Source organism: Schistocerca gregaria, chromosome 4 (assembly GCF_023897955.1).
Source record: "Schistocerca gregaria isolate iqSchGreg1 chromosome 4, iqSchGreg1.2, whole genome shotgun sequence".
Taxonomy (NCBI): domain Eukaryota; kingdom Metazoa; phylum Arthropoda; class Insecta; order Orthoptera; family Acrididae; genus Schistocerca; species Schistocerca gregaria.
This window is the reverse complement of record NC_064923.1, coordinates 197,123,992-197,138,375: the sequence shown is the minus strand read 5'-3', so window position 1 is coordinate 197,138,375 and position 14,384 is coordinate 197,123,992. Positions and strand designations below refer to the sequence as shown.

Here is a 14,384-nt window from a genome sequence, read left to right as displayed (position 1 = left end):
TCAGTACACATCACGAACGGCTGGAAATCGTGACTACGATAATAATTTCGTCACATTTAATATGCGCACAATGACACAGAGACTTCAGTGTACTATCAATTGCTCAGGAGGTGTTTGCTACGACAAAACTGTGCACAGAAGTGCCCAAAAGTAGGGAAGCGGAATTGTATTTAAGGTCCTGGGTTCGCATCGAGGGGGAGTAGGCTTTAAGTACGCTCATGCAGCTGCCCCTTTGGCTCGGCGTGGCCACAGAAGTAGCGAAAGAAATTTCTGCAGCTGCTTCCGCGCTGTTTCCTGTACCAAGAGCAATTTAGCGCAGTGGTAACACACTCGCATTCGTGTGAGCAAAGGTTCAAGCCCCTTACGGTCACAAATATTTACAATTCCTTGGTTTTTCGAACTTGCCGTCACCCCAACTTTGTAATAGGCCGTTCATACCCGCCACACACTGAGGCAACGAAAGTCATGCGATACCTCCCAATATCATGTCGGACCTCCTTTCGGCCGGCGAACTGCAGCAACTCGACATGGCATGGACTCCACAAGTCGTTGGAAGACCCCATCAGAAACACTGAGCCCTGCGGCTCCTACAGCCGAGCATAATTTCCGAAGTGTTGCCGATGCACGATTTTGTGCACGATCTACCCTCTCGATTATGTCCCATAAATGTTTGATTGGATACACGTCATACGATTAGCGTGGCCAAATTGTCCAGAATGTTGTGACATGGCGCATTGTCATCCATAAAAACTGCCATCGTTTGGGTACATGAATTTCGTGAGTGACAGCAAATGGTCTCCAAGTAGTCGAACGTAACCATTTCCAGTCAATGGTCAATTCAGTTGGATGAGAGTACCCAGACCATTCCATGTAAACACCGTTATGGAGCCACCAACAGCTTCCACAGTGCCTTGTTGGTAATTACTTGTCCACGGTTTCTTGAGGTCTGCACCACACACTCGAACCCTACCATCGGCTCTTACCAACTGAAATCGGGACAAATCTGACACGGCCGCGATTTTCCAGTAGTCTATGATCGAATCGGTTTGGTCAGGAGCCCACGAGAGGCGCTGCAGGCAATCTCGTGCTGTTAGCAAAGGAACTCGCTTCGTTTTTTTGCTGCCGTAGCCAATTGACGCCACATTTCGCCACACTGTCCTAACGGATACGTTCGTCGTACGTCCCACATTGATTTCTGTGGTTATTTCACGCAGTGTTCCTTGTCTAGTAGCACTGACAACTCTACGAAGACGCCGGTGCTCTCGGTCGTTAAGTGAAAACCGTAGGCCACTGCGCTCTCCGTGGTGAGACTTACTGGCTGGAATTTGATATTGTCGGCACACTCTTGACACTGTGGATATCGGGATACCTAATTCCTAACGATTTCCGAAATGAAATGTCCCAACCGTCTAGCTCCAATTGCCACTCCGCGTTCAAAGTCTTAACTCCCGTCGTAAACTTTTTCGTATGATCACCTGAGTACAAATGACAGATCCGCCAATGCACTGCACTTCTATTCCTTGTGAAAGAGATACTATAGCGATCTGTATATTTGCATATTGCTACCCCATGACTTTTGCAACCTCAGTGTAATAATAATATAATAATAATAATAACTGTTTAAATCTGTTCTTAGTACGACGATTCAGTGCTGAACATAGTTTGAAATTTTCTGTAATTTCTCGGCATTTTCGGAACTTTTAGTTTTCACTTTTCCTTGTTATTATTGTTGTTGTTGTTGTGGTCTTCAGTCCTGAGACTGGTTTGATGCAGCTCTCCATGCTACTCTATCCTGTGCAAGCTTCTTCATCTCCCAGTACTTACTGCAACCTACATCCTGAATCTGCTTAGTGTATTCATCTCTCGGTCTCACTCTACGATTTTTACCCTCCAATGCTAAATTTGTGATTCCTTGATGCCTCAGAAAATGTCCTACCAACCGGTCCCTTCTTCTTGTCAAGTTGTGCCATAAACTCCTCTTCTCTCCAATTCTATTCAATACGTCCTCATTAGTTATGTGTTCTACCCAACTAATCTTACCTTATTCTCCAAAAAAAAAAAAAAAAAAAAAAAGGCTGAGAATTTGGAAACGAGAAATGTAAAACTATAAATACTCTCACTAAAACTTTTTTTCTTCTTTTCTCTAACGGCAAGTTAAACCTTAATATTTCTTTCTTTTTCCTGAAGACGATTATACTCAGCTTAGGGAAATCAAGTTGATCATTCCAGTACTGCCGACAATTCGTTATTCGTTTCAATGCGATAATCGTACAGTTAACGCTAGAATTAAAAATTTGGGTCGCAAAATACGCTGCTTCGTTTGTTACGAGACTCACGAGAAAGACAGACCATGGCGCGTAAATCACAACATGTGACATTGCAGCTCTTAGAGTGCCAGCAGCAGTCTTAGACTGGCAGCGAGTAACTGCTTGAGACGAGTTTAACAACTATCGACTGCGCGTTTAAATGCATGTTAGCTGTTGACAGCAGAAGAGAAAATAAAGACCTTTAGGGCGAATCTTTTCAATTAAATATTGATTTCCTGTGGGCTCTGCACAGAGACGAGAGTTCGCCAATTGTGGCGGAAAAGCCGACTAGTGCGACGTTACAAGTTCGTTGCGGGGCCCGTATTTCTCGTGGGCTCCGGTTTCTTAGATCCCACAAGACTAGGCAACGATACAATGCATGAGCAACGACCATGGGAATTCTGTACTTAGATTCTGTTTTGAGCCGTGAACCTTAGTGACATTAATACACTGTTTTGTGTACAGATAATCAGCCACACGTCGCGTATTATTTGATACGGTATTGGTTGCTTTGTATTGACGATGGTACCCAGCGAAGCCTTAACATTTTGCCATCAAAGCAGTGAACATGTGAAGATGCTCACACGTGATGAGCGAAACTAAATTCCCAGCGGCAACTATTTGCCCTTAAGGCGATTTCTACGTCTGCTAGGTTAGTACGCTATGTCCGATATTGCTCTCTACAGGCCGAAGAGGTGTCTGCTTCGTTACTTCCGAGATTAAAGGGAAGGGAAAGGGGAAGAGAGAAATCGCAGCACAATAAAGCTTTCGTTCGGCACCTAAGGTTCGTCCCATACTTAAGGTAGCGTAATGCCAGCTCAAAACTTATATCCAGTTGTACTATTCCGTTACAGACGTTTGGCGATAGATCTCGCAAAGTTGCATGGGGAGCAGAGGCCATGTAATTCTGGCTTCTTCGCCGCTTACTCGAATATCACCTGATGCTCTCGTGCTTCAAACGAGAGGCAGAAAGAAACAGAGGAGGCAGCATATACTCAGATAAGCGTATCATTCTCTTAGACGACTGAAGAGCTGACGGGTGTGCCTGTGCTAACATCGTTATCAGGTTCACTAACAGGAGGAATAGATAACGCCCCCTGGGAACCGCTGCTACCTGAAAAAGACTTACGTACTGTGGGCGAACTTGCTGTCTTCTATAAAGCACTGCCGCCATTTGTGGAGCTACGATACGACCTGAAATTCGCACCCCTGTTCTCTCGACCATCAGGATCCGAACGCCGGCGATAGCCCCACCGTTTGGCCCCACGCGGTACGAGACTAGATGAGACGAAATAAAGTAAAAATTTGGCATACTTCTTTTGGACACACACTATGGACCGGCAGTGGCTAAATTAAAAGTACGTATTCCTGTTTCTTGTTATGTTTTAACTCATAAATTATTGCATGTTATTACTTTTCACGCGATCTATACAATTAATTTCAAGCAACAAAGGCGGGTATATGTTCTGAAAAGGAACACCCAAATACGATTAAAAAAATTACTTCACTCAAGTCACATCATCAGTCAATTAAGAAACAACATTTGGAAGGAACTGCCATTTTCATTGGTTGAGTTACATTTTCTAACTCTACGTCGATAACACTGAACAACTAACGATTCTAGAATGGAAATTTTCACTCTGCAGCGGAGTGTGCGCTGATACGAAACTTCCTGGCAGATTAAAACTGTCTGCCGGACCGAGACTCGAACTCAGAACCTTTGCCTTTCGCGGGCAGGTGCTCTACCGACTGAGCTACCCAAGCACGACTCACTCCCCGTCCTCACAGCTTTAATCTGCCAGGAAGTTTCGTGTCAGCGCACACTCCGCTGTAGAGTGAAAATCTCATTCTGGAAACATGCCCCAGTCTGTGGCTAAACCATGTCTCCGCAATATCCTTTCTTTCAGGAGTGCTAGTTCTGCAAGGTTCGCAGGAGAGCTTCTGTGAAGTTTGGAAGGTAGGAGACGAGATACTGGCAGAAGTGAAGCTGTGAGTACCGGGCGTGAGTCGTGCTTGGGTAGCTCAGTCGATAGAGCACTTGCCCGCGAAAGGCAAAGGTCCCAAGTTCGAGTCTCGGTCCAGCACACAGTTTTAATCTCCCAGGAAGTGACCTAGACGCTAATGATTCTGCTTCGTCTCGCAGTGACGGCCGGCTTTTACCTGGTCAATCACAGAACGGGTCATATAATGAAGGCACGCTGCTGGTGATGAAAGGGTTAAATTCACAATATTGTCTTGTCAGCTCATTAGTTGCGAGTTCCATCTATCATCGCCATTTTATGTACTGCCCTGAGTGCAGATTCAGTCACCAATGATTGCAATGGGCTATGAGAACAAAATGTTGCCAGCCTGAACACAAAGGAGTTCTTCTAATTGCATAAAATTTTGCTTTTATTCTGACAATACGCTGTCCAGCCTGCGATGTAGAGTCAACCGTTCACAAGCGTGCGGTAAAATATCTGCTAAGATCTCAGCTGGATTCCTGGAAGTTATCATTATGATCTCTTCTCTAGAGCTGCCACGCGAGAGGCGAAGTAATTCTGCGAATAAGGTTTCATATATCTTTGAGTGCAATGAAGAAATGGAAGAAAAAGCCTCGCAAGTTGAGCAAACGCATTTCATATGCACTACTAAAGGTCGATTTCGTCATATCCCCACGGGGGAAAATTAACTGAGGAGAAACCTCGTCGGTCAGGTTGTCAGAAGTGTCAAGTCTATCAAAATCATTACCTTGAATGTGAAGATGCAGACAGAAGAATACGTTAATCTGGCCAAACGTGGGACTATTTGCAACTATTTTACCTCCAGTGCTAGGGAATTATCCACCTCCGTCTTCGAAAATGCGCTCCTACGTATCCTACAGTAGGAAAAAAGAAAAATGCTACGTTTGCTCTTAAGTAATCAGTATTCTACTTAAGGACAAGTAAGAAACGTAATGACAATAGAGTAAGATCTTCGCTGTGCGGATGTGCAACCAATCTCTGAAATATGCACACTGTGGTTAGCTATGTTGTTCCGTCGTTCCTTGGGGAACTAACAATTTCACTTTCCTTCGTGATTTATGGGCTTCCCGCTGGCCTGAATTGCTACACAGGTGTCGGTACACAAAGACATCATACCGCAGCTTTGGCACGGGCGCCTTCAAGACTATGCGAAACAATCGCTGCGAGCATTCGGTTTGAACGGGCACAGGAAATGTGCTGACGGAACATGATAAAAATCAGAACTGCACTGAACTACAAATGCAGAACAGCGTACTCAGTTTTTTACCTGGTTTTAAATTTATAGCTTAGTTATAGAAGGCTAAGGTTTGTGAAGATTCTATCGCGAAAACGTGAGGAAGATAACAGTTCACTTTTGATTCGGCATTTCGGGGAAGCTGTATACATCGTTTCCTCGATATTACTCTTACTGTATCCAGACACGTCCTTAAGCTGACCGAGAAATAGTTATCATTCATTCATCCCTTCTCGGTCTTCCCTTATATGCAAAGCTGATCCAGTAACAGTTCTCGTCGCATCCTCTTCTCCTAGTGGTCTCGTTAAGACGCTGGCACAATACGCACAGTTTGTAGATCCTGTCCTCGGTTGCAAGCAGTGGGTTCACTTCCCCGTCGCGGTTTCTCAGCTTTCGCTTCTGCGCCGTTTAGCTCAAGGATGCGTTTTCCTTGTGACGGTCGGTGGAAGCGTTCGTCTGTACAGGATGAAGCTTCCAGACATAAAAATAACACAGAAAAGCTAAACTTCAGTTTTGATGTATGTAATGTATAGTTTACAATCGTGTGTTTACGTTCATAGTCATGTGTAGAACATATCTGAAACCACAAGATGATACTGCAACACCGAAAGTTAAGCCGCACATCTGTCACTTTCGTGAATACGGCGTGGATAACAAAACAACCACGTCAATCGAACAGACTTTGACATTCACATTCTTTAAAGGAAATTTCAGGGGCGAAATTTCCGAACATTTCCATATTAGAACTGGAGGACGACAGGGTGTCGGGCTCTCCCAACTCCTCTGCAACCTAGTACTGGATAAGATTATCAAAACTGGGGAGCAAGAAATACCTGGAATAAGTATGGGAACAAAAGATAAACGAATCAGTATTATGCACCTTTCCTTTGCTGTCTAGCTAGCAATAATCACCCGAACCCTCGAGGAAGCCAGCCACGCCACTGACAAGCTTCGTGAGATCGCCATCAAGACCGGACTCTTTCTTACGAAAGAACACGCTACATGGACTACAATAGCCCGAACCTGGCATCAATTGCAGCCAAGTATGACAACACTACTCAAGTTAAACACTTTAAGTATATAAGTGAAATTACTGGAAACACTGGAAAAGAAACAGTAGCTATCAGAGCATGTGCACAAAAATTTGTAAAGCCTACACGATTACCTGGAATAAGTACAACAATAAATTTCTGTCCACCAAAGAAAAACGTTGTCACTACCGCACAGTCGTTGCTACAGAAGCACACGATGCGACGGAGACGCCATCATTAACAACCAACGCCAAAGGCATCGAGAAAACACAACAAAAATGCTGATAAAATCCAAAGTGACTCTCACAAACCTGTATTGACCCACTGATACCTGCACGGACCATGTACAGGCAAAAAATCAACACACACAACTCCATATCTAAAATCCAGTAGGAAGGAATCTAAACGCACGGACGCAAGATAGAAGACAAAGCCAAAGTGAAAAGATGAGGAAGTTTGGGGAAGATAAGATGAATAGGAAAACCAGTAATAAGTAATGGTTTCACGTATTTCTTAGAGAGCGAAAAGATATAAGCCATATGGTTTCTAGGTTTATCCTGGGTCGCGTTGATTACAGAGGTATTTATCATGCTTGTTATTTTGACTTTTACATGTTCAAAGCTGTATTTAGTGAAGCTATGGACCACATGGCCGTTGATTAAAAGCGCGATTTACCGATTTAAATTCAAAGTAATAGATGTGAGTATAGGTGCGAAGTTGTGCTTCAAGTCCAATGGTAATAGCAGTTTACTACGTAAAACGTCAGACTTCTACCACACGTCTTTCACAAATATTGGAGAACAGCACAGCAGCACTATGAGCTTCCAGGGTTCACCAACTGTTGGCATTTTTGTCAGTTTCGAATAGATGAGTGACAGAAAACTGTCTTTGCACGAGTGAAATAAAGAACACGCAAACCAATTTAATCTGAGTTCATTTCGATGATATCTTATTGTCACGTATGGTAATTATATGGGTACGCCTTAACACAAACTAGCCTGGATTTATTCTGCCACTAACCGCCTCTCATATCAAAACACTATATGTATGGCTGTTTTGGAAGGAAGGGTAAGGCGATAAAACGCCTCGCCACTGATCAAACCTAATTCCGTTCGTAGTGACGTTGTAATACCTCTTCGTTACAAGAAATTGATAGTAGGACTGTTCTCTAAACCAACAGCAAGCAAAAGATGGAATAAAACAGAACATAATGGAGTTACCTAACAGACGCAAAACAATGTTATCTGAAGGACCAGACAATCGTGTCAGTGGACAAATACAATTTACCCCTGACAATGACCCATGTCAGCGGTGCTCCGTCTCTGTGTATTTCAAGACAAGGGGGAACGGAGTCACTCCATCAAAGAGCTATTTCTCGTTTCTGGACCGAGTCTGTGTCAGCTCTGTTTCGAAGACAATATTTATTTTGTTTTGGCACTGTTCAAAACTTGTTATTTTCAACATTTTGAGACGAAATAATACTTGCAAATATCTACAGAATCATTTGCAACAACTGCAATATACAATAACAAACTTGGAAGATGGCTTAATTTGTTCCATCAGAAAGGGTTGGTGAAACACTTCGACTGTAAAAAGATGTGTTTTGTTTATGAAATGAATTTTCTACTACCAGTCAAGATCTGTTTTATTTATGCATTGCATGATGGGTGGGTACGGGAAATGGTTCCGATTTTGAAGAGAGTTTTCTGTTTGCTATGCCACGCATTTGTGATATTTTCAGTGTGTGAGGGGCTGCAATGTTCTACTCTCTTTGCTATAATAAAATAAACACACACACACACACACACACACACACACACACACACGCACTCACTCACTCACGCACGCACGAGGAAAATGTCAATGTACTTCACCGACTAAAGAAATAATGTCTCGTAATACATCTGTCGCAACAATTGGATATATATTCACACAAAAAAGGTAAAATATTAGATGTAACACTGAAAAGTGATTCTGTGAATTTCTTTACATGCTTCGACTGTATACTTAAACAAAGATAGTAACAGACAAAAACACGCACAACTGTAAATATATATAAGCAAATTACGATCCAGGTTATGAAGCTAAATGCCCTTTATACGAAAGTACATACACTCTGTAGACGATATATAGTGTTATCTCTGTTGCATACATGTAAGAACGTGTTTCTAACTGTTTATTTATGTACGTTGGCTATTTTCAATGTTTATTGTGCATAGAAGTATGTGTAAGAGATTTAATATGTGCGAGTTTCTGCTCAAGTGGACCACACGAAAACCGTAAGTAAAAGATCCTTCAAAATTTCGCCACTAACTCTATTTGACAATCGATGATTTACTAGCAACTTTTGTGTAGTACACAATAGTGCATGACAGCACCTCACTCATCGAAAAACATCAGGAGTACATGACATCGAGCACAGAAAATGTACTTGAAAATGAACATCTTTTGCCGAAACACGTAGTGCAAAGTATAACTAGAAAGAAAATAGTGTCTCATAGAAGAAAAGTTATTTCATAAAGAAACCCATCAGAACTTGAACAAGTTCTGGTAAGGTAGAGCCCACTTTTCTGTTATTTTAATACCCGTTCACCCACTCGTATTGCGGATGTTGATCAAATACGTCGATACTTAGCAAGTACATCTACATGGATACTCTGCAAACCACATTTAAGTGCCTGGCGGAGGGTTCATCGTACCACCTTCGCTATTCTCTGTTATTCCAATTTCGTATAACGCGCGGAAAGAACGAACACCTATATCTTTCTGTAAAGCTCTATTTCCGTTATTTCATCGTAGTGATCGTTCCTCCCTATGTAGGTCGGTGTCAACAAAATATTTTCGCATTCGGAGGAGAAAGTTGGTGATTGGAATTTCGTGAGAAGATTCCGTCGCAACGAAAAACGCCTTTCTTTTAACGATTTCCAGCCCAAATTCTGTATCATTTCTGTGACACTCTCTCCCATATTTCGCAATAATACAAAGCGTGCTGCCTTTCTTTGAACTTTTTCGATGTACTCCGTCAGTCCTATCTGGTTAAGGGTCCCACACTGCACACCAGTATTCTAAAAGAGGACGACCAAGCGTAGTGTAGGCAGTCTCCTTAGCAGATCTGTTACATTTTATAAGTGTCCTGCCAATAAAACGCAGTCTTTGGTTAGCCTTCCCCACAACATTTTCTGTTTGTTCCTTCCAATTTAAGGTGTTTGTAATTGTAACACCTAGGTATTTAGTTGAATTTAGGCATTTAGATTAGACTGATTTACCGTGTAACCGTAGTTTAACGTGTTCCTTTTAGGGCTCATGTGGATGACCTCACATTTTTCGTTATTTAAGGTCAACTGCCACTTTTCGCACCATTCAGATATTTTTTCTAAGTGGTTTTGCTGTTTGTTTTGATCTTCTGAAGACTTTATTAGTCGGTAAACGACAGCGTCATCTGCAGACAACCGAAGATGGCTGCTCAGATTGACTCCAAAATCGATTATATGTAGATAAGAAACAGAAGAGGGCCTATAACACTACCTTGGGGAACGCCAGGAATCACTTCTGTTTCACTCAGTGACTTTCCGTCAGTTACTACGAACTGTGACCCCTCTGACAGGAAATCACAAATCCAGTCACATAACTGAGACGATATTCCAAAGCGCGCAATTTCAATACGAGCCGCTTGTGTGGTACCGTGTCAAAAGCCTTCCAGAAATCCAGAAATACGGAATCAATGTGAGATCTCTTGTCAATAGCACTCAACACTTCATGTGAATTAGGAGCTAGTTGTGTTTCACAGGAACGATGTTTTCTAAACCTATGTTGACTGTGTGTCAACAGACAGTTTTCTCCGAGGTAATTCATAATGTTCGAACACAATATATGCTCTAAAATCCTGTTACATATCTACGTCAACGAAATGGGCCTGTAATTTAGTGGATTAATCATACTACCTTCCTTGAATATTGGTGTGACCTGTGCAACTTTCCAGTCTTTGGGTACGGATCTTTCGTCGAGCGAACGGTTGTATATGATTGCTAAGTATGGAGGTAATGCATCAGCATACTCCGATAGGAACTTAATTGGTATACAGTCTGGGCCAGAAGAGTTGCTTTCATTAAGTGATTTAAGTTGCTTCACTACTTCGAGGATATTTACTTCTACGTTACTCATGTTGGCATCTGTTCTCGATTCGAATTCTGGAATATTTACTTCGTCTTCTTTTGTGAAGGCATTTCGGAAGGCTGTGTTTAGTAACTCTGCTTTGGCAGCACTGTCTTCGATAGTAACTCCATTTTTATCGCGCAGAGAAGACATTGATTGTTTCTTGCCGCTAACATATTTCACAAACGAACAGAATCTCTTTGGATTTTCTGCCAGGTTTCGAGACGAAGTTTCGTTGTGGAAACTGTTACATTGAAGTCAGCGCTAAATTTCGAGCTTCTGTGAAAGCTCGCCAATCTTGGGGATTTTGCGTGTTTTAAATTTGGCATGTTTGTTTCGTTGTTTCTGCATCAGTGTTCTAACCTGTTTTTTGTACCAAGGAGGACCAGCTCCGTCGTTTATTAATTTAGTTGGTATAAATCTCTCAATTGCTGCCGGTAATATTTTTTGCCACATCTGATCTAAACTTATATATTATTGACTAACTGAAACCCTAAGCTGCCGACAGGTGTTCTTGATATATCTCGATGTGGACAGCTGAAAATGTGTGCCCAGACCGATCCTAACTGTCTTCATATATATAGTTAAAGGCTACTCAGCCATTGACCTTCGTCTGTGCGAATGCGCACAGGTTGCCCAAACTCTTACGAGAATCGCCAAAGCGTGCGCGAGTAATGAGTGAATGGGCAAATGTCTGTAAGGTACAATTGTGGACAGTTGGGAATGTGAGTCTCACGGGAAGCGTGCAAGGGATAAGTCCCAGCATTCGCGCTATTCATCTGTGTCCTCGGTGGCTCAGATGGATAGAGCGTCTGCCATGTAAGCAGGAGATCCCGGGTTTGAGTCCCGGTCGGGGCACACATTTTCAGCTGTATATCAACAACACCTGTCGGCAGCTTAGGGTTTCAGTTAGTCATCATTTATTCCAGGGAAAAGCTGCACGGTCATCAACAGTGTTCTGTTCTTTCGAGAACAGTTACTGTCTTCATATATATTATATATCATTACTGCACGAAATATTTTGCGTAAGGCAGCGACTGAACGTACCATTAATGTAGATTTTCCATTCGAGAATCAGTATAGCACATGGGAAATAGGTGGTCACTTCCTGCTGATGGTGAACGACCATTCGCATTCCTCCCGATTGTTTTCATAGCACTCACAGCCAGGAGGACGCCTGGTGGGGGCGGGAGATTGAAACGTACCGTTGTGGTGGGCGTGGTGCTGGCGCCAGAAGTGCTGGTAGTGCGTCCAGCGGGAGGAGGCGGCGTCGTCGGCGACGAGCGTCTGCAGGGTGTGCAGCGTGTGGTGGGCGGCGGCGTGCGTCAGCGAGGGGTGGTGGGCGGCGTGGGCGGCGGCGCTGGCCGCGGGCAGCCCCAGCAGCGGCGGCGGGCCGGGCGCCACGGGCACCGGGTGGTAGTCCATGGCTGGCGGCGGCGGCGGGGGCGGAGGACCGGAGGCGCGACGCGGCACACGACACACGGCTAGATCAAGCACGGCACCGGCACTCTGCCGCCTGCTCGCGCCGCTCTCGGCACTGCACTGGCGCCAGCACCGCGGCCGCCGGCCACGCGCCGCGGGCGGGGAAGAGGTGGGGGGGGGGGGGAGGGGGGCGTTCCCCGCCACGCCAGAGGAGGCGTGCCCGCCGCTGAACGCCGACGCCGCGACTCCGTACCACAACCCCCCACACTACCGCCTCGGAAGGAACCCCTTGACTGCGGGGTCGGAATGCTCATTTGAAAGTGTTGTGTTAACAGTTATGACAGGAAAAATATTAGCTGTTGATGACTCACCATGTGTATCAGGAAGGCGACAGAAAATTGAGTGTCCGAGAGGTGCAGGCATCAACATTCTATGGGATGTACCGGGTGATCAAAAAGTCAGTATAAATTTGAAAACTGAATAAATCACGGAATAATATAGATAGAGAGGTACAAATTGACACACATGATTGGAATGACATGGGGTTTTATTAGAAAAAAAATACAAAAGTTCAAAAAATGTCCGACAGAATAGCAATAATTAGCATAACAAAGTAAGACAGGAAATGCTCAATATGTCCACCATCATTCATCAACAATAGCTGTAGTCGAGGAATAATGTTGTGAACATCACTGTAAAGCATGTGCGGAATTTTGGTGAGGCATTGGCTTCGGAGATTGTCTTTCATTATCCCTAGAGATGTCGGTCCATCACGATACACTTGCGACTTCAGGTAACCCCAAAGCCAATAATCGCACGGACTGAGGTCTGGGATCTGGGAGGCCAAGCATGACGAAAGTGGCGGCTGAGCACACGATCACCACCAAACGACGCGCGCAAGATATATTTCACGCGTCTGATAATACAGCTTTACTAAAAGCGCCTTTTTAGGTAACGTCAACATACTGCGACTGCTGGCGCATCTGATTCTCTCTCTCATTACAGCTCCTTTTATACACGTTTGTCATGCGCAGTCACTGACGTTTTGCTGTCCAGCGCCATCTGTCAGACATTTTGTGAACTTTTTTTTTGTTCTGATCACACGGCATGTATTACACTTCACAAAACGGACATTGTCGACAGTCAAGAAACTTACAAAACAAACCATTAACTGGCACCATGAACACCAAATGAAAAATGGCGCGCCACAGTGATCGCAAAGGTTCGCACTATCAAGATCGAAGACGAAACCCTTGGGAGTTACAAATGGCGCAGAACGGTAAACTAGGTATCCAATCCTAAAGAATGCTTATAGAATCATATTGGTACAACGGGGTGATGCGAACTGATGAAATGTGATGCCGTGTAACCGAATGTGAAACAGTCTGTCATGGAGCTTGCCGAGAAACTGGCTATCCCTTAAGGCGAAGCTGCAGAGAGTGCGACAATATGTTTTATAAGCACGCAAGAAAAAAACAAACAATAGTAGGTTGAATTTGTCCGGTGGTTCCAGTTGGTAATCCTCAAAACAGCAAATTTTACCACGGCTCAAGGCCGAAGGCAGAACGTATACTCATATCAAAATTGTCACTGGCCATAAGCCTGTTCATAAAAAAATGTCCTTATTGAAAATTTAGCAGTATAACAACAGCAAACTTTTGTTTTAAGCTCATTTATTTACATATAATTTAAGCTTGTATTTTTTTAAAAAGTGGGTAAATCAGTTTAGTACATTTTTAATTACGAGAAGGTTTTTATGTTTGTAAAGGTTGATATAATTGTATCTGTGTAAACACAACTTGAAGTGAGCTTTAGTAGCTTCTCACGCAATTTGCATCATCGAATATTAGTGCACTTTGTAAGAAATCACATTAAATTCATTGAAAGTTACGAACACGAACAGTGACGTGGCCGGAGCAGAGTGTAACTGTTCTCCCCAGTTGTATTTACGTCGGGCTGCTGAGTGTCACACAGAGTATTTTTTGGTAACCAGTAATCATACACTACATCCCAATTCCCTAAACCCGTGTGATATATAATCGATGGGCAGAGTAACAGGACGAAGACAGGCACAGGGGGAGACAGAGGGACAGCTAGTCTCACAGCGATACGCTCTCTGTCGGTGACCACTGTTACTTTCAGCACTTCTCTTTACCCGTCCCTATCCCATTCTGTGACTGTACTCCTCTTATTTATACGCACCACACAGCTGATATTTTTGCTAACAGCCGAATGA

General features: G+C 43.6%; 1 protein-coding gene and 1 non-coding gene across 4 annotated transcripts in view; one reads left to right on the top strand and one right to left on the bottom strand.

Annotated features, from left to right (window-relative positions):
• LOC126268064 (hepatic leukemia factor-like) overlaps nucleotides 1–14,384 on the bottom strand; it is a 574,619-nt gene that overhangs the window by 393,062 nt on the left and 167,173 nt on the right. The window lies entirely within an intron of this gene.
• Trnat-ugu (transfer RNA threonine (anticodon UGU)) lies at nucleotides 11,511–11,584 on the top strand. Its single transcript has one exon. It is a non-coding gene; the product is annotated as a tRNA-Thr (tRNA).